The sequence below is a fragment of the Sander lucioperca genome, chromosome 14 (genome assembly GCF_008315115.2).
Source record: "Sander lucioperca isolate FBNREF2018 chromosome 14, SLUC_FBN_1.2, whole genome shotgun sequence".
Classification (NCBI taxonomy): Eukaryota; Metazoa; Chordata; class Actinopteri; order Perciformes; family Percidae; genus Sander; species Sander lucioperca.
In genome coordinates, this window is record NC_050186.1 from 3,598,601 (window position 1) to 3,614,936 (window position 16,336).

Genomic DNA, 16,336 nt, shown 5'->3' on the forward strand with positions numbered 1-16,336 from the left:
ACACACACACACACACACACACACACACACACACACACACACACACACACACACACACACACAGAGAGAGAGTAGGAACTGAATGCTAATAGCTACAGTAGTTTGTTTCCCAAGCAGGGGTGGATTTTGGATCCACTCTGACAACAGCTCATCAACAGCTCTGACACAACACATTTTCTCGGCATGTTCAATGACAGCAGTAGAAGCAGCACAGACTAAAAGGGCAGAGTCCGTGCAATAGCGAAACTTGTTTAAAATTGCAACAAAATCGGAGTGAATGTAGCTAAAAAATACAGCCTTGTCAACCACACAGCAGGTAAGTGGCTGGTGGTTAGGTTCAGCTGATTGGATAAGAGGAGGAAGAGATGCTGCAGAGTGCTGCTGCCCTCTGTTGGCTATGCATACAAAACAAACAGTGTTTTACAACGACTTGGAACAACTTTGTCATTTTAAAGTACTGCACAGATCATTGTAATAGTGAACAGCAGAGTAGCCTGTCTTTGAAGAGGGCAAATTCCATCTTGTCTGACGGCACCCACCCTCTTCATAAGGAGTTTCAATCCCTACACTGGCGACTACTTCAGATTTCCCTCAGACAAGACAAACCGATACAAACACTCATTCATCGCCACAGCCATTACCCTCCTAAACTCAGGGAAAAGAGGTTCTGCCTTCTTGTAGGACGATGTTCATGTTGATCTGGGATTATGTTGTTGCCGCTAGTTGTACATCTGTTGATTTATCTTGATTGTAATGCTATGCTGCTCATACTTTTATGTAGGGGGATGACAGGATAGTTGTCATGTATTGTTCTTATTTCTGTTCTGATGATTATGCTTGGTCATTGTGTTGCTGAGCCTGTGTTGTGTTTTATGATGCACTCAATGCTGCAAAATTAGGGAAAGCTAAAATTGAAAGTTGAAGTTTCTGGGAATGACGTTGGAGTGACTAATATGCTGTGTGTGTTCCTCTAGAAAAATGATCTCTATAATACCTCTGGGTGTGCAGGCGAACTTCAAAGCTCTCTGTGAAATGTGTCCGTGATGTGACATTGAGTAGATTTTTAACGCTTGGATTGAACTTTAATGAAATGTTCCCAACAGTAAAAGAGGAACGTTGGGAGTCTTCGGTAGCAATTATCAGGTTGCTTACTTTGAAATTAAGGAGAAATTTAACATGCACTGTGTAGGCTATTACCTTGGCATTATCATCAAAGTGTTTCACTTTATTGAATTGTTAATTGTTGTTAATTTAGAAGGCCACTTACCTTTTATAGGTAATAATACAGCAGGTGGTTAGTATCTAAATTAGGTTACCTGGAATCTCATTGAACTAATGTACAGTCAGTTTCTTGTCATTACAGTGAACTGCCTCAAGATGTAATTTTTCATGATCCAACTCACGTGATCTGTAGTTTTTCCTTATATGAATAGTTTGACGTTTTGGGAAATTTACTATTTTACTTTACATGAGGATACCAGGCAACCAGCAGAGACTCAAGCACAGACATGATAGTGGTATAATTATATAATTATCTAACTCTTAGTAAGAAAGAAAATACCGGTAAGTGTTTCCCAAAATGTTGAACTATTTCTTTAAAGCCCTTATAATTAACATAAACATATTCTGTTCCTGTAACACTTTTTAGGGGCATTTTATAGTTCAATTTGCAATGTCATTGCATTGGCATACTATTTAAGTTTAGTTGGATTCATATTCATCATATTTTCTTTAACTTATTCTTCAGTACACTGGCCAATTGATTAATTCCCTGTAGACATGTCTGTCCACATACCATTGTTTTAGCCTGGGGCTGCTTTTTTAATGGTTTAGGCTTGATCCCTTTGTTCCAAATAAGATAAATCATGACATAAATATTTAAGACAAGTGTGCTTCCGACAATGTGGAAACAGTTAGGTGATTTCCTTTTCCTGTTTCATCATGACAATGTCTCCGAGCAACAAAGCCAGGTCCCTATTGGCTTGAAGTTTGAAGGCCTAATTTGTCAAGCTGTCTAACAGATTTATTTATTTTTAAACACCGTCTACTGTCTCTTCCGGTTGAGACAATAGTTACTAACCTGCTACTCTGCTAAGCTAGGCTAGTTCACTTTTAGCTGCTGTTGTTTCATGTCATATAACATTTTAGAGCATCAAAGTTGAAAAAGTGGGTTTTAGCTTTCACCAGCTAGCCTCAACTAGCTAGCTGCAGTTTTTTTTTACTCTACAGTATTTAGGGCCTACATGCTGTTTTTTTCTCTGACATAATAATGAATATGGCAACACATATGTCAAACAAACAAACAAACTGTGGCTTAACTCAATTTTGTTCAAATATGTTGTTATCAAGCCCTGTTCTTTGCTCTTTGTTTTTCTCATTTTACTGATGTGAAATTATGATTTCTGACTGTGTTTACGAGATCAAGTGGGCAACTGACCCGAATAATGTTTTCATAGAGTAGCATCTGGCGGCGTGGAATTCCAGAGTCAAACATGTAAAGAGTTATTTCCTGCCCTACGCCCATGCTCAAACACTAAAGTATTTCATTACATAATAATTTCAATAATAATATTTTCTTGCATTTTCTGTCTCTATGTGTCAAGCATTGACAGATAAGCACTTAAATCCACTTGTTTAATTATATTTAAAAGTTTAAGTAAGTACCTCTACATCAAACTTATACACTGTTAAACGCGTCAGTTTAACAGTGAATATTAGGGATCTATTTGCCTGAGCGTAGCAGCTGCTTGAGGTAAGGATGTTAAATCACTGTGTAAACACACACATGCGATTACTGCCACACCATGCCATCGTGGACTTTGGACAGGAGGAGAAAGAGAAGGAAATCCCAAGCACATATTAAATCCAATGTTGGCCTGCACTTATTGTTGTTCCTGTTTTGCTGCCGCGTGTAGAGGAATTAGATTAGATCTTGATCTATAATTTTAATTATATAATTTAATCTATACTGACATGTACCTCAAAAATAATAACAATTCTATGTTGTATTGAGGGTTGTATTGACTGCTTCAGCCACAGTGATTTACATCAGCCCAATAAACTACACTGAAACTGCACAGGCCCCTCTGGCTATGTCGTACAATAAAAGCCATCATAAAGGTTAATTCAGTATCTTGGGTAGGCTATAAACCTTTAGTTAGTTATTACGTTTCTAATAAAGTGTTAATCAGTGACAGTCATTAAAATAATATGTGATATAATTGTTTAGGCTGGGAGGTTGTCAATGTTTACAGTGCTACTACAGGTCTGTTTTTACACCTTTACTTCACTGATCTGCAGGAATCTCTATCACTGTCCCTGCAAGGGCTTCGGCAATAACGTCTTTCTCTGCTAATGTCAAGTGAGTCACCTTCTTACCAAATACTGCGTTTCACTATTCAAACAGTGTATTTAACCTTATTAGTTATTGCAGTTTGGAAGAAATATTACAAACCAGGTATGGATTGGCCATCGAGAGTAGTGGGCCGGTCTATTTGTGTGGGCTCACTGGGCTGCATGTCCTGCACATAGACAGGTCCTGCACGCTGGTCGAAAGGTTTTTGATCGGCCCGTGATGGGAAGAGCGATGACATGATTGGCCCACTTGTGTCTCTATCATGTGAACACTGCCCATTCATATCCTTGGTCTTTGGCTGACAGGCCCTCAGAGAGGAGAGAGATCACATGATTGGCTCACTGGTTTGTCTCTTATCTGAACACTGGCCAATCACATCCTACTATGGCCGACCTCCATCCTACCATAGAGACGGAGCACATTTAAGACCCGCCCCCATTGGCGGGGAAAACAACTCCACAAAGTGCCTGTAGCTAGCTAAAAACAATTTTATTTATAGTATCAAATCATAACAAGAGTTATCTCGAGACACTTTACAGATAGAGTAGGTCTAGACCACACTCTATAATTTATAAAGTCCCAACAATTCTAGTAATTCTTCCAAGAGCAAGCAAGATTTAAGCATGTCAAATGATAATTTTAGCACCCTTTGTCTAGCAGAGAGGACAAGTTAGCTGTTATCAAGCTAATGATAGTTATGCAAACATAATACTATAGCTTTCTTATTTATCCATGACCACATTTCACTAACAAGTTGCATACTACTGTATACAAAATGCAGCTTAAGCTTAATTTACAGACTTGTCACTTGTTTACTATACAAGACGTCTTGATGACACCCATGCTCCACCCTCAACCTTTAGCCATCTTGCCATCAAGAGCCAGACAGTCTTTTTGCGTCAGTGAGTAACGTTACGCTATCATACTCTTATTTACCACTCAGCTAATTGGCAGTATTAGGGTTTGGTACCAGTACATGTGTTGAAGGGGAGTGCAAGGACGGGTGGTGTCCGGCTGATAGTGGTGGGCTGGTCTGGGTCTCAAAAATCCAGGGCTGATTTTTTTTTTACCCCATTCCAGCCCTGTTATATAAACTGGCATGGTTTGTGCATGGCCCAGGCCAAGAATGCCCCCCATCTCCTCTTGTTGTTGTACCAGAGCATTATTCAGCCCACCCTACTATGCCACCTGATTCTTTGTTATGTAACCAACACTGCTGCTAGGATAATCGGTCTCCCCACACCCAACCTCACAGAGTTAAACAATAAGGCCATTGCACCACTTTGCCCTCCAGGCGCAGATACAGAACACTAAGGTGCAGAAGGGTTCGCTTTGGAAAGAGTCTAATCCCCGCGCTGTGACCATTACCACCTTAAATAAGAGGCCTTGCTGAACTGGCCTGAGTGTCCTATACTGTCCAGTACTGTTGTATGCCATTGTATGATGTTGCTATGTGCTGTTGTCTGATGTGTACAGTGCTGTGGAAAACAATTTCCCCTTGGGGACAATAAAGTCTACCCAATGGATGACTTTTTCTTTTAAAACATTTTACATGCAGGGGTACGCTGAAATACTGTGAATCCTTGTTCAGGGGTTGATAAGCGTGCTATCTGCTATCTATCTCAGGATGTGCTCCAAAAGTCTATTGTCATATAGTGATGAACCACATAAATCTGTCTCTATACCAGTGAGGAAAAACAACACCCTAAAATGTACATTTCCAACACTGTATGAGACAGTCAAAATATTTTCACACATTTTGTGTTGATTCATTCAAATATTGTTCATTCAAATCTCAATATTAAATAATAACTATTTCCAGATATATTCAGACTATTTGTGCATAATCAAATTTCTAAAAATACAACTGACTAGCCGTACGGTACACTATTTTTAATTTGGTTGTTGCTGTGATTGTTATTTTTAGTAATACTATTAGAACTGCAGATAACGGCTATGATGTACTGAAGTTATTGTTTGGAGCAAACGAGAAACAATTGGTCATACATAAATAAAGAACAGCCCTTGGAACATATTTAATTGGAAATTTGCACAGCATGTAACAATGCTGTCAGATGTTGCCAATATCATCTCGAGCCAAGTTACAACAAAGTTCACATGGAGAAAAAATTCAGTCAATAAATATGGTGCAATAAATAACAAATCATTCACCCAAATATAATTAAATTGCCTTTATAAACACAAGAGCAACTTATTAATAAACATCATTATTAATATGTTTCCCCAATTTTATTGAAAACAACTGAATCTCCATCAAAGCATCACATAGTAATCCCTGGTGTCAGTATTGACCCGTTAAACGTCCCCACCAATGTTTCCTATCCTGTATCCTCAAACTGTTTGGAAAAACATTGGGAAGTGAGATAAGCATACATGTTGTGGCCAAGAACATGATACATCCTGTATAGTGGACGGTCAGTGGTCTTGTATACGGTCAGTGGTCTCAAAGTTCAACTGAGGTGACGTGACATTGACCAAATATCTTTTGAATCTCAAGGTATGAGCGCAACTGCATGTGTTGTGGTGAGACTCATGCGTGGCAAATATACCTGTAATGTCCATTGTGATTATTTTGCCCGTACAATCAGTGCTGCTATTCCTTTTTGTGTTTTAATATATCATTCTGCTTGTCAGATTCTTGGACAGTACCTCGGAAATTACACTCAAGCAGTTTGTGTATCAAAGCAAAACAATGTTGAAATAAACTTTGAGAGGTCACCGCCCACAAAATCTCATTCAAACCCAATCTCTTACATTTCAAATGTCCCTTGGGAAATTAGTTTTCCTGTACTGTTCTGGGCTGAAAATGACAGGAGTTGGATGGATTTGTCCCAAAATCACTGAGAGAGGAGTGAGACCACCAAGTCCTTTTCGAAGGTTGATAAAGACTGATTTAAGATGTTTTGACCGTCACGCTGCAGATGTTCTCCCACAGTCCAAACACAAGAAGAAGTGTTCATGATGATGGGTGAAAGGGAGCAAATGCCTTCATAGAATAGATATGTATACCTACAGTATCTCACAAAAGTGAGTACACCCCTCACATTTTAGTAAATATTTCATTATATCTTTTAATGGGACAACACTGAAGAAATTACACTTTGCTACAATGTAAAGTATTAAGTGTACAGCTTGTATAACAGTGTAAATGTGCTGTCCCCTCAAAATAACTCAACACAGCCATTAATGTCTAAACTGCTGGCAACAAAAGTGAGTACACCCCTATGTTAAATTCCCATAGAGGCAGGCAGATTTTTATTTTTAAAGGCCAGTTATTTCATGGATCCAGGATACTATGCATCCTGATAAAGTTCCCTTGGCCTTTGGAATTAAAATAGCCCCACATCATCACATGTCCTTCACCATACCTAGAGATTGGCATGGGGTACTTTCCATAAAATCATCTCTCAATGCAAATCAAACCAGCTATTAGGCTAACTGAAATAAAACCATGCCAATCTCTAGGTATGGTGAAGGGTATGTGATGATGTGGGGCTATTTTAATTCCAAAAGCCAAGGGAACTTTATCATCAAACCATTTAGTGCTTTGTAAACCCAACAGTCGTATTTTGAAATCAATTATTTGAGAGACAGGAAGCCAGTGTATGGAGTGTTGATGTGATCCACTTTCTTCTTAGTGAGCTGCCTGATTTTTTTTATTATTTTTATTTTTTTAGGGAGACCTGTTTAAGACACTGTTAAAGTAGACAAGTCTACTGAAGATAAAGCACGGACAATTGTTTTTTATATCTGGCTGAGACATAAGTTCTTTAAACCTGGATATATTCTTAAGGCAATGATAGTAGGCTGACTTTGTAATTGTGTGTAAATGTGGCTGATGAAATTCAGGTCTGAATCCATGACCACACCAAGATTTGTGGCTTTGTCTGGTGTTTTTAACATTGGCGATAGGGCTGGGACGATTCGTCGACGTCATCGATTACGTAAATGCGTCGACACAAATAATTTGCGTCAACGCGTCACTAAATAAAATAAATAAATAAAACTTGCGTGCAAATTAATTAATGTAATGCGGAGCTACTGTTAGATACGCAGGTTCTAGGGACACCTAATCTGTAGCCCCGCCTTAGCTCTGAAGCTAGCCGAGCTCCTCCGCCTACATGCAGTTTTTTGTCAGGTCAACGGTCCAGTGAGTGAGTCAGAGATAGCAGCACGAAAGGACGAGTATGGCGAGTGGTGGCGACCCACAAGAGTTAGAGGACCCGCCGGCCTCTTTAAGATCGCAAGTTTGGGAAAACTTCGAGACTGTATGGCTGCAGCATGGAGCCTCCCGTGTCATGCGATCTCGTCTCATGCCCTCCTTATTTTTGTATTCCTCCTGAAAGTGACTATTTTGTGGATGGATTGATAGCCTACATCTTCAGGTTGCACTAAAAATTCATTTTATTTGAACAGTGCAGTGTTAAACAGTTTTAATAGAGATTTGAACCTCATTGAAATTTGTTTTGTGTAAATTGTTAATTGAGCAATGGGAAAATAATTGCTAATTGAAAAAATAATTGCTAGATTAATCGTTTGGGACATCCCTAATTGGCGATTGAAGGTGAGTGCTGACTGCTCCAAAAACAACTACATCAGTTTTGTCTTCAAAAGACACAATATCAATCAACAACAAATGTTCATGGCCTCCTATCTGCCCTTCTTTCTATGTCCTCAGGCAGGAAAAAAAATAGGACATGACCCAAAGAATGCAAATGTATCTACTTTCTATCAAAGTCACAAATGTATGAAGGTTTTGAAAAAAAACTTCACAAATGGTAGGAAACTATGTTGTGCCTCTGTAGCATAAATATGTCTCACTGAAGCTTAAACTATAGAAACAACTACACTTATAAAAAATTAAATAAATTATTGAGTCATACAAAAGTCAAGAAGGCATAAAGAAACAAGTTACAACTAGAGCATTAGTTGCATGCACACGATCAGTAACATGGAACGCACAACTGATGCATCGGAAGTTCAGCTGTATTGACTGGAGACATTCTCCACAGTGTACTCCTAAAGTATGGGAACATCTCATCTGTATGCAGGAGTGTTGTAACTACAGCAGCAAAGCCAATGTTATAAACATATTTTCCCTAAACCCTCCCATATGAATACATTCTTATCCCGGCAGTGGCACCTTGATGCTCAACTGGGCTTAAATTGACAGGTTCAGGCCCTGTGAGAACCATACCAAAATGTCTGTGTGTACACAACTCAATGTGAAGTGAGATAGCCTACACTAAGTGATAATAAGTCAGAGCACAAAAAAACTAAGTGCACAAAATTGTGAGAAGATTTGGCAAATTTTTCATGGGCGCAACCCACATACTCAGCTGCTGCTCATCCCACAAATGCATGTTCCTTACAAATGGGGCACCATTTGAAAGGGAACTAAACAGGCTTTCCAACGGTATAAGATATATTACCAAAAAGCATTGTTACCACAGAGAAATAATCTACCAAACACAAATTTCCTTACTTTTTGTGCTAAGTTTATTTACTGATAAATAAAAATTCCAAAGTCCAAGTCTTTCAGCTTTCCTGTGGTATGCCATCAGTACTGTTTTCTAAGCATGTTAATGTACAAAACAGACCTACCCTGTCAGAGAGGCTAATGGAAGCCACACATTTCATGGTTATTATAGGGGAACCTTGTGTTTCCCGTGTGTGTGTGTGTGTGTGTGTGTGTGTGTGTGTGTGTGTGTGTGTGTGTGTGTGTGTGTGTGTGTGTGTGTGTGTGTGTGTGTGTGTGTGTGTGTGTGTGTGTGTGTGTGTGTGTGTGTGTGTGTGTGTGTCTTTGAATGTCTGTATGATTTTGTTTTTGAGACTCTCCGGCTAAAGATTTTGTCGTGCCATTGTCGTGCACTGCATATCTTCACTTTGAATCCCTTTGGGTTAAAATAAAAAAAATAATATCAGCAATGTTTAAGAATGAACGTCGGGTATGATATTAGTAAAGTGGTGAGCCAACTGACCGCCAATTTCTCAACTTTAAACAAATTACACCCAGTATGCTTTTAAATCAAATATCCTACTGTAAACATTCTGGAAAAATTTAATGATCAAGTAATCAGCCACATTTTTCAATTATTCGGGGTTCAGCCACATCAATATGTGGTTATTTTGACCCAGTAACAATGTCATATTTACGTTTTTGTTAGGTCATCAATTAAGCCAAGCCTGTTTTTTATAAAAATGTTTTCTGTTTAGACAAAAGCTTTTAACAAGTTGTACTATGGAACTTTTAGGAGATCTCGTGGGGTTTTGTAAGTTAGTTAACAGACTGTTATGGTCCTTGATACAGTACAGAGACGAGTGAGAGAGAGACAGAGATATGGGGAACACCTGTGTAATTACATTTGCAAAAGTTCCCAGACTTTGTTTGGGGTATTTTATGTCAAAGATATACAGTATAAACATTTGAAGCCCACATCTGCTGCTGCGAGCACAGACTCACCATTCGCAATAGTTAAAACCTGACTGTTTAAAAAAACGTTTCTTTAGATGTCCTCCTAGATGTTTGTTTGTGGTTTCTTTTCAACAGTTTTGGAAATAATCTTAATTTGAATAAATTGTTCAGAGTGAAGACACATTGGTCCTCATTTATCAACCTAACGTAGAAACCAGCGCAGATATGAGCGCAGAAATCATCTTACGACAGGCTTCACGTGTAATTCATGAAACGTTCGTATCACACCAATCAGAGCGTAAGGATGGTCATACATTGATAAATGCAGCGGCTGGAAATGATCGTAATTTAAATATCACGCCCCTATATATTCCGGTATTGAGGCCTCGCCCCTACAATTTACGACATGGCGAGATGTAATCCGGCTAAGAAGCGGCACTTTTCAGAGGTGGAGATTGAAACCCTGATATCTCAGGTTCATTTGCACTAACGTGTGTACTATTTGGCAGCCTGAAAACTTAAATTAAAGGCTGTAGAAAGAATGCGGAATGGAAAGAGATCACTGATGCATTCAACAGTGTTGCCGTGGTAAATCGGACTCCAGCTGAAGTTTATTTAATTAAATACATCACCTTGACATATAGTCCTAATAGTAAAATACAGGCTTATATTACAATCTCTTAGGCCTACATGGTGTACCTATATTTAAATAAACACACAGTAGTGGGTGCCCAGATAGCTCAGTTGGTAGACCGGGCACCCATATATAGAGGTTTACTCCTTGACGCAGCGGCCGCGGGTTCGACTCCGACCTGTGGCCCTTTGCTGCATGTCATTCCCTCTCTCTCCCCTTTCATGTCTTCAGCTGTCCTGTCTATTAAAGGCCTAAAATGGCCAAAAAATAATCTTTAAAAAAAAAACACACAGTAGTGGAGTTTATGCAGTGTCTTTTATTTTACTCGTGTTTTTTTTCATGAGTCATTGCCAGGCAACAGCTGTGAGGGAGAGCCTCCGCCCCCCGTGCTGGACCACCACCCTGACTCTGTCTCCTGACAGCAGAGTGGCTGGAAAAACAAGCCGAAATATGTCGGTCAATGGCAGAAATAAATCGTTCACTTGTGGCCATTAACAACACTTTAAAAGAGAAACGAAAACCTGAAGAATATATAAAAATGTTGTGCATCGTCATGTTTCCTGTATTGAGTATCATTGCCAAACATAACACTATACCTTTTTTAAAAGCGAAGAATAATATCCTGTCTCCTTCATATAGCCCCCAGTTGGGGCTGTGCTGTACACTGCTCTCTGGGCATCGGGTCATCTGGCTCCATCACTACATTTATGGCACCCTGTTTTCCTGTGCAATGTTGTGCAGAACCCCACAGGCTAAAACAATGTTGCAGACTTTTTCTGCCGTGTATAGTAGGGTCCCCCTCCCCATGCTGATGCAAGATCTGCCCTTAATCAATCCGATGGACACTCCACCGTGGCCCGTGCGTGTATGTGTGCACTGTTGTACTGGCGCATAGGTCTTCTAAAAGAGCCAGATCTGCCATTGCTGATAAGTGATCTAAACTGATGACTTCTTCTCCTGTTAAACTGATTATATGCTGCACCGCAAGTCCACACTGACTCAAAAACTTGCGTACACGAGTTTCAGACCAGACCTGAGATTTTATCGAAGCCTACGCTCACGTTCAAATTGATAAATGCCTTGCTTTGCGTAGGAATCGGCGTACGCCCGTCCTGCGCCTGTTTTAGGTCGTACGCACGTTTCATAAATGAGGGCCATTGTGTGTAGAGTGAACTGTTATGTCTTTTTTTTAACTTGTCAAAAAAAATGCTGATGGATACTGGGTCGGTGCTAGATTGACCACAATTGGGTTAAAAATGACCCAGTATTTTAATGTGTGGTTTAAACCAGGATTTTGAAGAGGTTAAAATACTTTGCAACAGCAACTTTGCTGTCAGATTAACACGTTTTGGCTTGGCATCAGGATCATCGTCCACAAGGTCATGGTCTGACTTTTTCCTTTTTCCATCACCTTGGAAGTAGGTGAAGTTGTGCTGGAAATTACTACCCTCCTTCTACATTAAACCAGATTTTCAAATGTCAACAGAGGGCAAAAGATACTGTGCAGGGGTCAATTATTCCACACTTCTGGTGCAGCAACAGTAAGGCTGTGACATTTCCTGCTTTGCTACTAAACACTAATCCAGAATTCTCGCGAGAGCACAAATGGCAAAACTAAAATACAGCTCAAACATAAAATAGAAAACATTTCTTTGTTTTTTTTAAATTTTTAAATCTGTCATTCACCTCATAACGACAGATTTGCTTGAAATTATAAATACATCATTACAGACTGGCACTTTTCCCAGCTCCCTGAAAATAGCTGTTGTAAAACCCGTGCTGAAGAAAAATTACTTGGACGCCTCTACATTAAACAACTATAGGCCCATATCCAATTTACCGTTCGTAGGTAAAATTATCGAAAAAATTGTTTTTAATCAGCTAACCACATTTTTAACCCTGAATAACTGCCTTGATGATTTTCAGTCAGGTTTTCATGCTTATCACAGCACTGAAACAGCTCTTGTCAAAGTTGTAAATGACATACCCCTGAACACAGATGCAGGTAAAGCATCAGTACTAGTGTTGCTGGACCTTAGTGCAGCCTTTGACACGGTTGATCACAGCATTTTATTCCACCGACTGGAAAACTGGGTTGGCTTATCAGGTGTTGTTGTCAAGTGGCTGAAATCATACCTGCAAGACAGGAGGTTTTTTGTTGCCGTTGGCAACTGCACCTCAGCACCTACGTCCTTGACCTGTGGAGTCCCCCAGGGCTCAATTTTGGGTCCACTGCTTTTTAACCTTTATATGTTCCCACTTGGACAACTTTTAAAGAAAAATCTTATCTCCTATCATAGCTATGCTGACGACACCCAAATATACCTAGCTTTGACACCTAATGATTATGGCCCTCTTGATTCTCTTTGTCATTGTATTGAGCAAATTAATCACTGGATGCCTCAGAACTTCCTCCAGCTAAACAAAGACAAAACTGAAGCAATCATTTTTGGTAAAAAGGAGGAAAGAGATAGGATTGCCACCATTCTAAACAAAAAAGGACTTAAAACAAAGGATACTGTTTGAAATCTTGACTAGCTAGTGTTTGCTAACATTGGGAATGTAGCAGCCAAATGGGGGTTTACCATGGAATCATGCATATATTTGCTACCAAACCTGGAGGCTTGCAAATATTCATGTACAGACTGGTCTCAGACTAGCTAGTGTTTGCTAACACTAGCAGCAGAAGTGGGGTTTACGGCTAGCTTAATGCAAACCAATGTTGCTGATAGCTACATTTAGATTTTGGTTAAACCCTATGGTACCAATCCCATGCATGACATATCTCAATTTTATTAAGGCAAAATAACAACTGGTAAATATAAGGTAGCATGCATAATAAATGACAAGAAGCTGGAAAACATAACTTATGCAGTAACTCTTGTTTACCATGGAATCATTAATAGATTTTGTTTTACCATTAGCTGTTCATGTTGTGCTGTCAGACATACAGGCTATAGTTACATCTGTTGGGTGACATGGAAGCTGTAATTACAGGGTCACATCTCTCTCTTTAAAGGGCTCTGCTAAGTGGCTCTCCATATTTGTACTTTTTAAAATCCAAAATGTGAATGTAATTTAAACAGCAGCACAATAGTTGTCTTATCAGATGCCATCACTAGGCTGATAAGAATTGAATTTAGGCTGCTATATTTAACAGTGAGTTCATTTCATTCAGGTGTGAGGATGGTGGATCAGGAAAGACAGGGGAAGGCAACAGGTAGGTCTAACATTAGGTGGAAGTGTAGGGGGAGCCACTTGACACCAACAGATTCATTTCTTAATATTATTAATATGGAAAAACTAATATTGAAAATATATTACATAATGTTTGTTTGACAATATGTCTTAGTGGACAAGAACACTGGCAAGGAGTGAATGAGACAGACGATGGAATCAAGTAGAGATGAGACCAGTGATGACATCAGGTAGGAGTTCTATTAGACCACACAAAACTAAATGACCAGTTCAAGCTCTGAGTCCTCCTCACATTTGTTTCATTTTGCACTATAACGTTAGTGTTGCTTACAGATGAAGTCTGATTACTTCTAATGCTAAATTGAAATAATTTAACATGTTTTGTTATATGCTATTAGGCTAATCTTGCCATTGCGAATGAAAAATGCATTTCTGTATCAAAACCCGGCACATGTGGGAAATATAACAATTAGCCTATGTCTGACAGCGCGGACGTAGTAAACAAATCAGAACGCAAATTTAAACATCCGCAACACATATGCTCGAATGCCATCAATGATGATTTATTTATTGTAATGAAAATAAAGTACATTTATTTATGTATCTCTATCTATCTCTATCTCTCTATCTATCTCGCTCTCTATCAATCTATCTCTATCTCTATCTATCTACAGTGGCTGATATACTTTAAAATAAACCTTTATTATTTTAAACCCCATACATGACACTGGAAAAGCCAAGTAAGGCCTAGTTTTATAGACTGGCTGAAGTTAATGACAGACACAGCCTCATTTGAAGATCTTATTGCAAGACTGAATGATCGTAGGGGTAAAATTCTACCAGGTCTGGTCTCATTTCCTGCATTTCATTCAATTTGAACTGACTAGTGCCCCATAATTAATATTATTATCAAGCCTAATTCGATCTCAGCCAACACTCCATCTTATTTTTATTTTATTTCTATTTTTTATCTTTTCCTATTTTATTGATTATTTAGGTGTATGTGTGTAAATTGTGATTTTTTTTGTTGCCCAGATTGCTGTATAGTGTTTGTTTAGTGCTGTTACATGTTGTTAAATGTGGTGTGTTTCTCACATGGAAAAACAATAAAAACTTGAATTATAAACCCCATACATGATGATGTCCGGCACCCTTATTTACTTAGTTGTTGTTTATTTATTTTATTTATTTATTTTTGGCGCCAAAATTGTTGCCGCATACCCCTCTGACACTGGGTAGTTACGCCGCTGGTGCCGCCCCTCGAGTCTGGCCATTTTCATTACTCAGTGCCAGACCCTTAATCTTTCGGATTTGGGTCTGGATTTCCAGGCTAACTAAACACGTGTGACAACTAAAACCATATGGTCAGAAGACCTGAGTGACCCAGGAAGGAAAATAGGGGCAGAGAAGTTCAGGGATATTTGAAGATGAATACCCACTCAGTGCCCTCAACCATAAATCATTAAGACAAACTCCAAACTTGAGAGCCAATGAAGTGAGGTCAGCGTAGGAAAAGTGTAGTGAAAAGCCTATAGCAGCATAAATGGTGGCTGTAAACATTACTTAACGGTACGTATAGGTCCACAGTTGAAACAGTAAACATTTGGCAGAACAGGTTAACTTATTGGGTAGTGTCATTTCCAGTCAAAGCATTTTATTGTTGAATAATGTTTTTTTTTTTTTTTTTTCATGTCCACATATGTTTTAGCACAAACATGACAAACAGATTGCGCACTATGCCTAATCTGTGTAATCTTTTGCAGATTGTCCAGTTTGGTTTGATAATCTTTTTTAACCCAGACATGTAGTGCTGCATTGCAACTTGAGAGTTATTGGAAGGCATGCACTATCTTCCAGAAGAGAGAGGTAAAGAAATGTGCAAGAAAAAAAGTGTTCTTTTGCGTCACTGAAAAGTTAAAGTTTATGATCACTTTTTATATAACCGTTGAACATATTGCCTCTCTATAGACACAGGGGCGTAAATTTAGACAGTGACGAGATGATACAATATAAGGTAGTTTAGGTGTAAAATCTGTCAACTGACAAGCTGAGCACATCTGCAAGCCGAGCGAGCAGTCATGCTTTTCAAATATAAATGGGGCCCTCATAATAGTGTGCACTGGGGCCCTTAATAACTACCTCACGCCTCTGATCAGTCACCTGAAATTAAACAAAGCTTTTTTAATAAATATTGTCTAATAACTTGAGACCGTCATTCGTCTGTGCTTAAACTGTATATGTATATTACTTCTGTCATTGTTCCCTTAAACAATGGCAATTCACAGAAGCAATGACCTTTTGAAAGTGCCCTACTGATTGCATTTTCCTGTTATGTTTAACATGAGCTTGAGGTTTATAGATAGCTTTTTCAAGGATTTTTAAGCTACCGTAGCCTATACAATGCGAACTGCAGGAGGACAGATTGAGACAATGGATATATTTCCTACAACCTATTTTAAGGACAGCAGATGAAAATGGTTCTCGAATGTGTTCGTCTGTAGGGTAGTTGTTTGAAGTTACAGTATATTTTGTCTGTGTTTACATTTGCATCTGTTTACCAGCTGCATTATTTGCATCATCAGAGCTACCATAGCTATAATACAAAACAGCCTCTGGTCAAACACAGGGAAGTAGTAAACTAAATATGGTTAGTCACAAAGGCATGTGAGCTTTGAGGCTGTATAAAGTGAATGAGTAAACGCTTCAAGGTGCC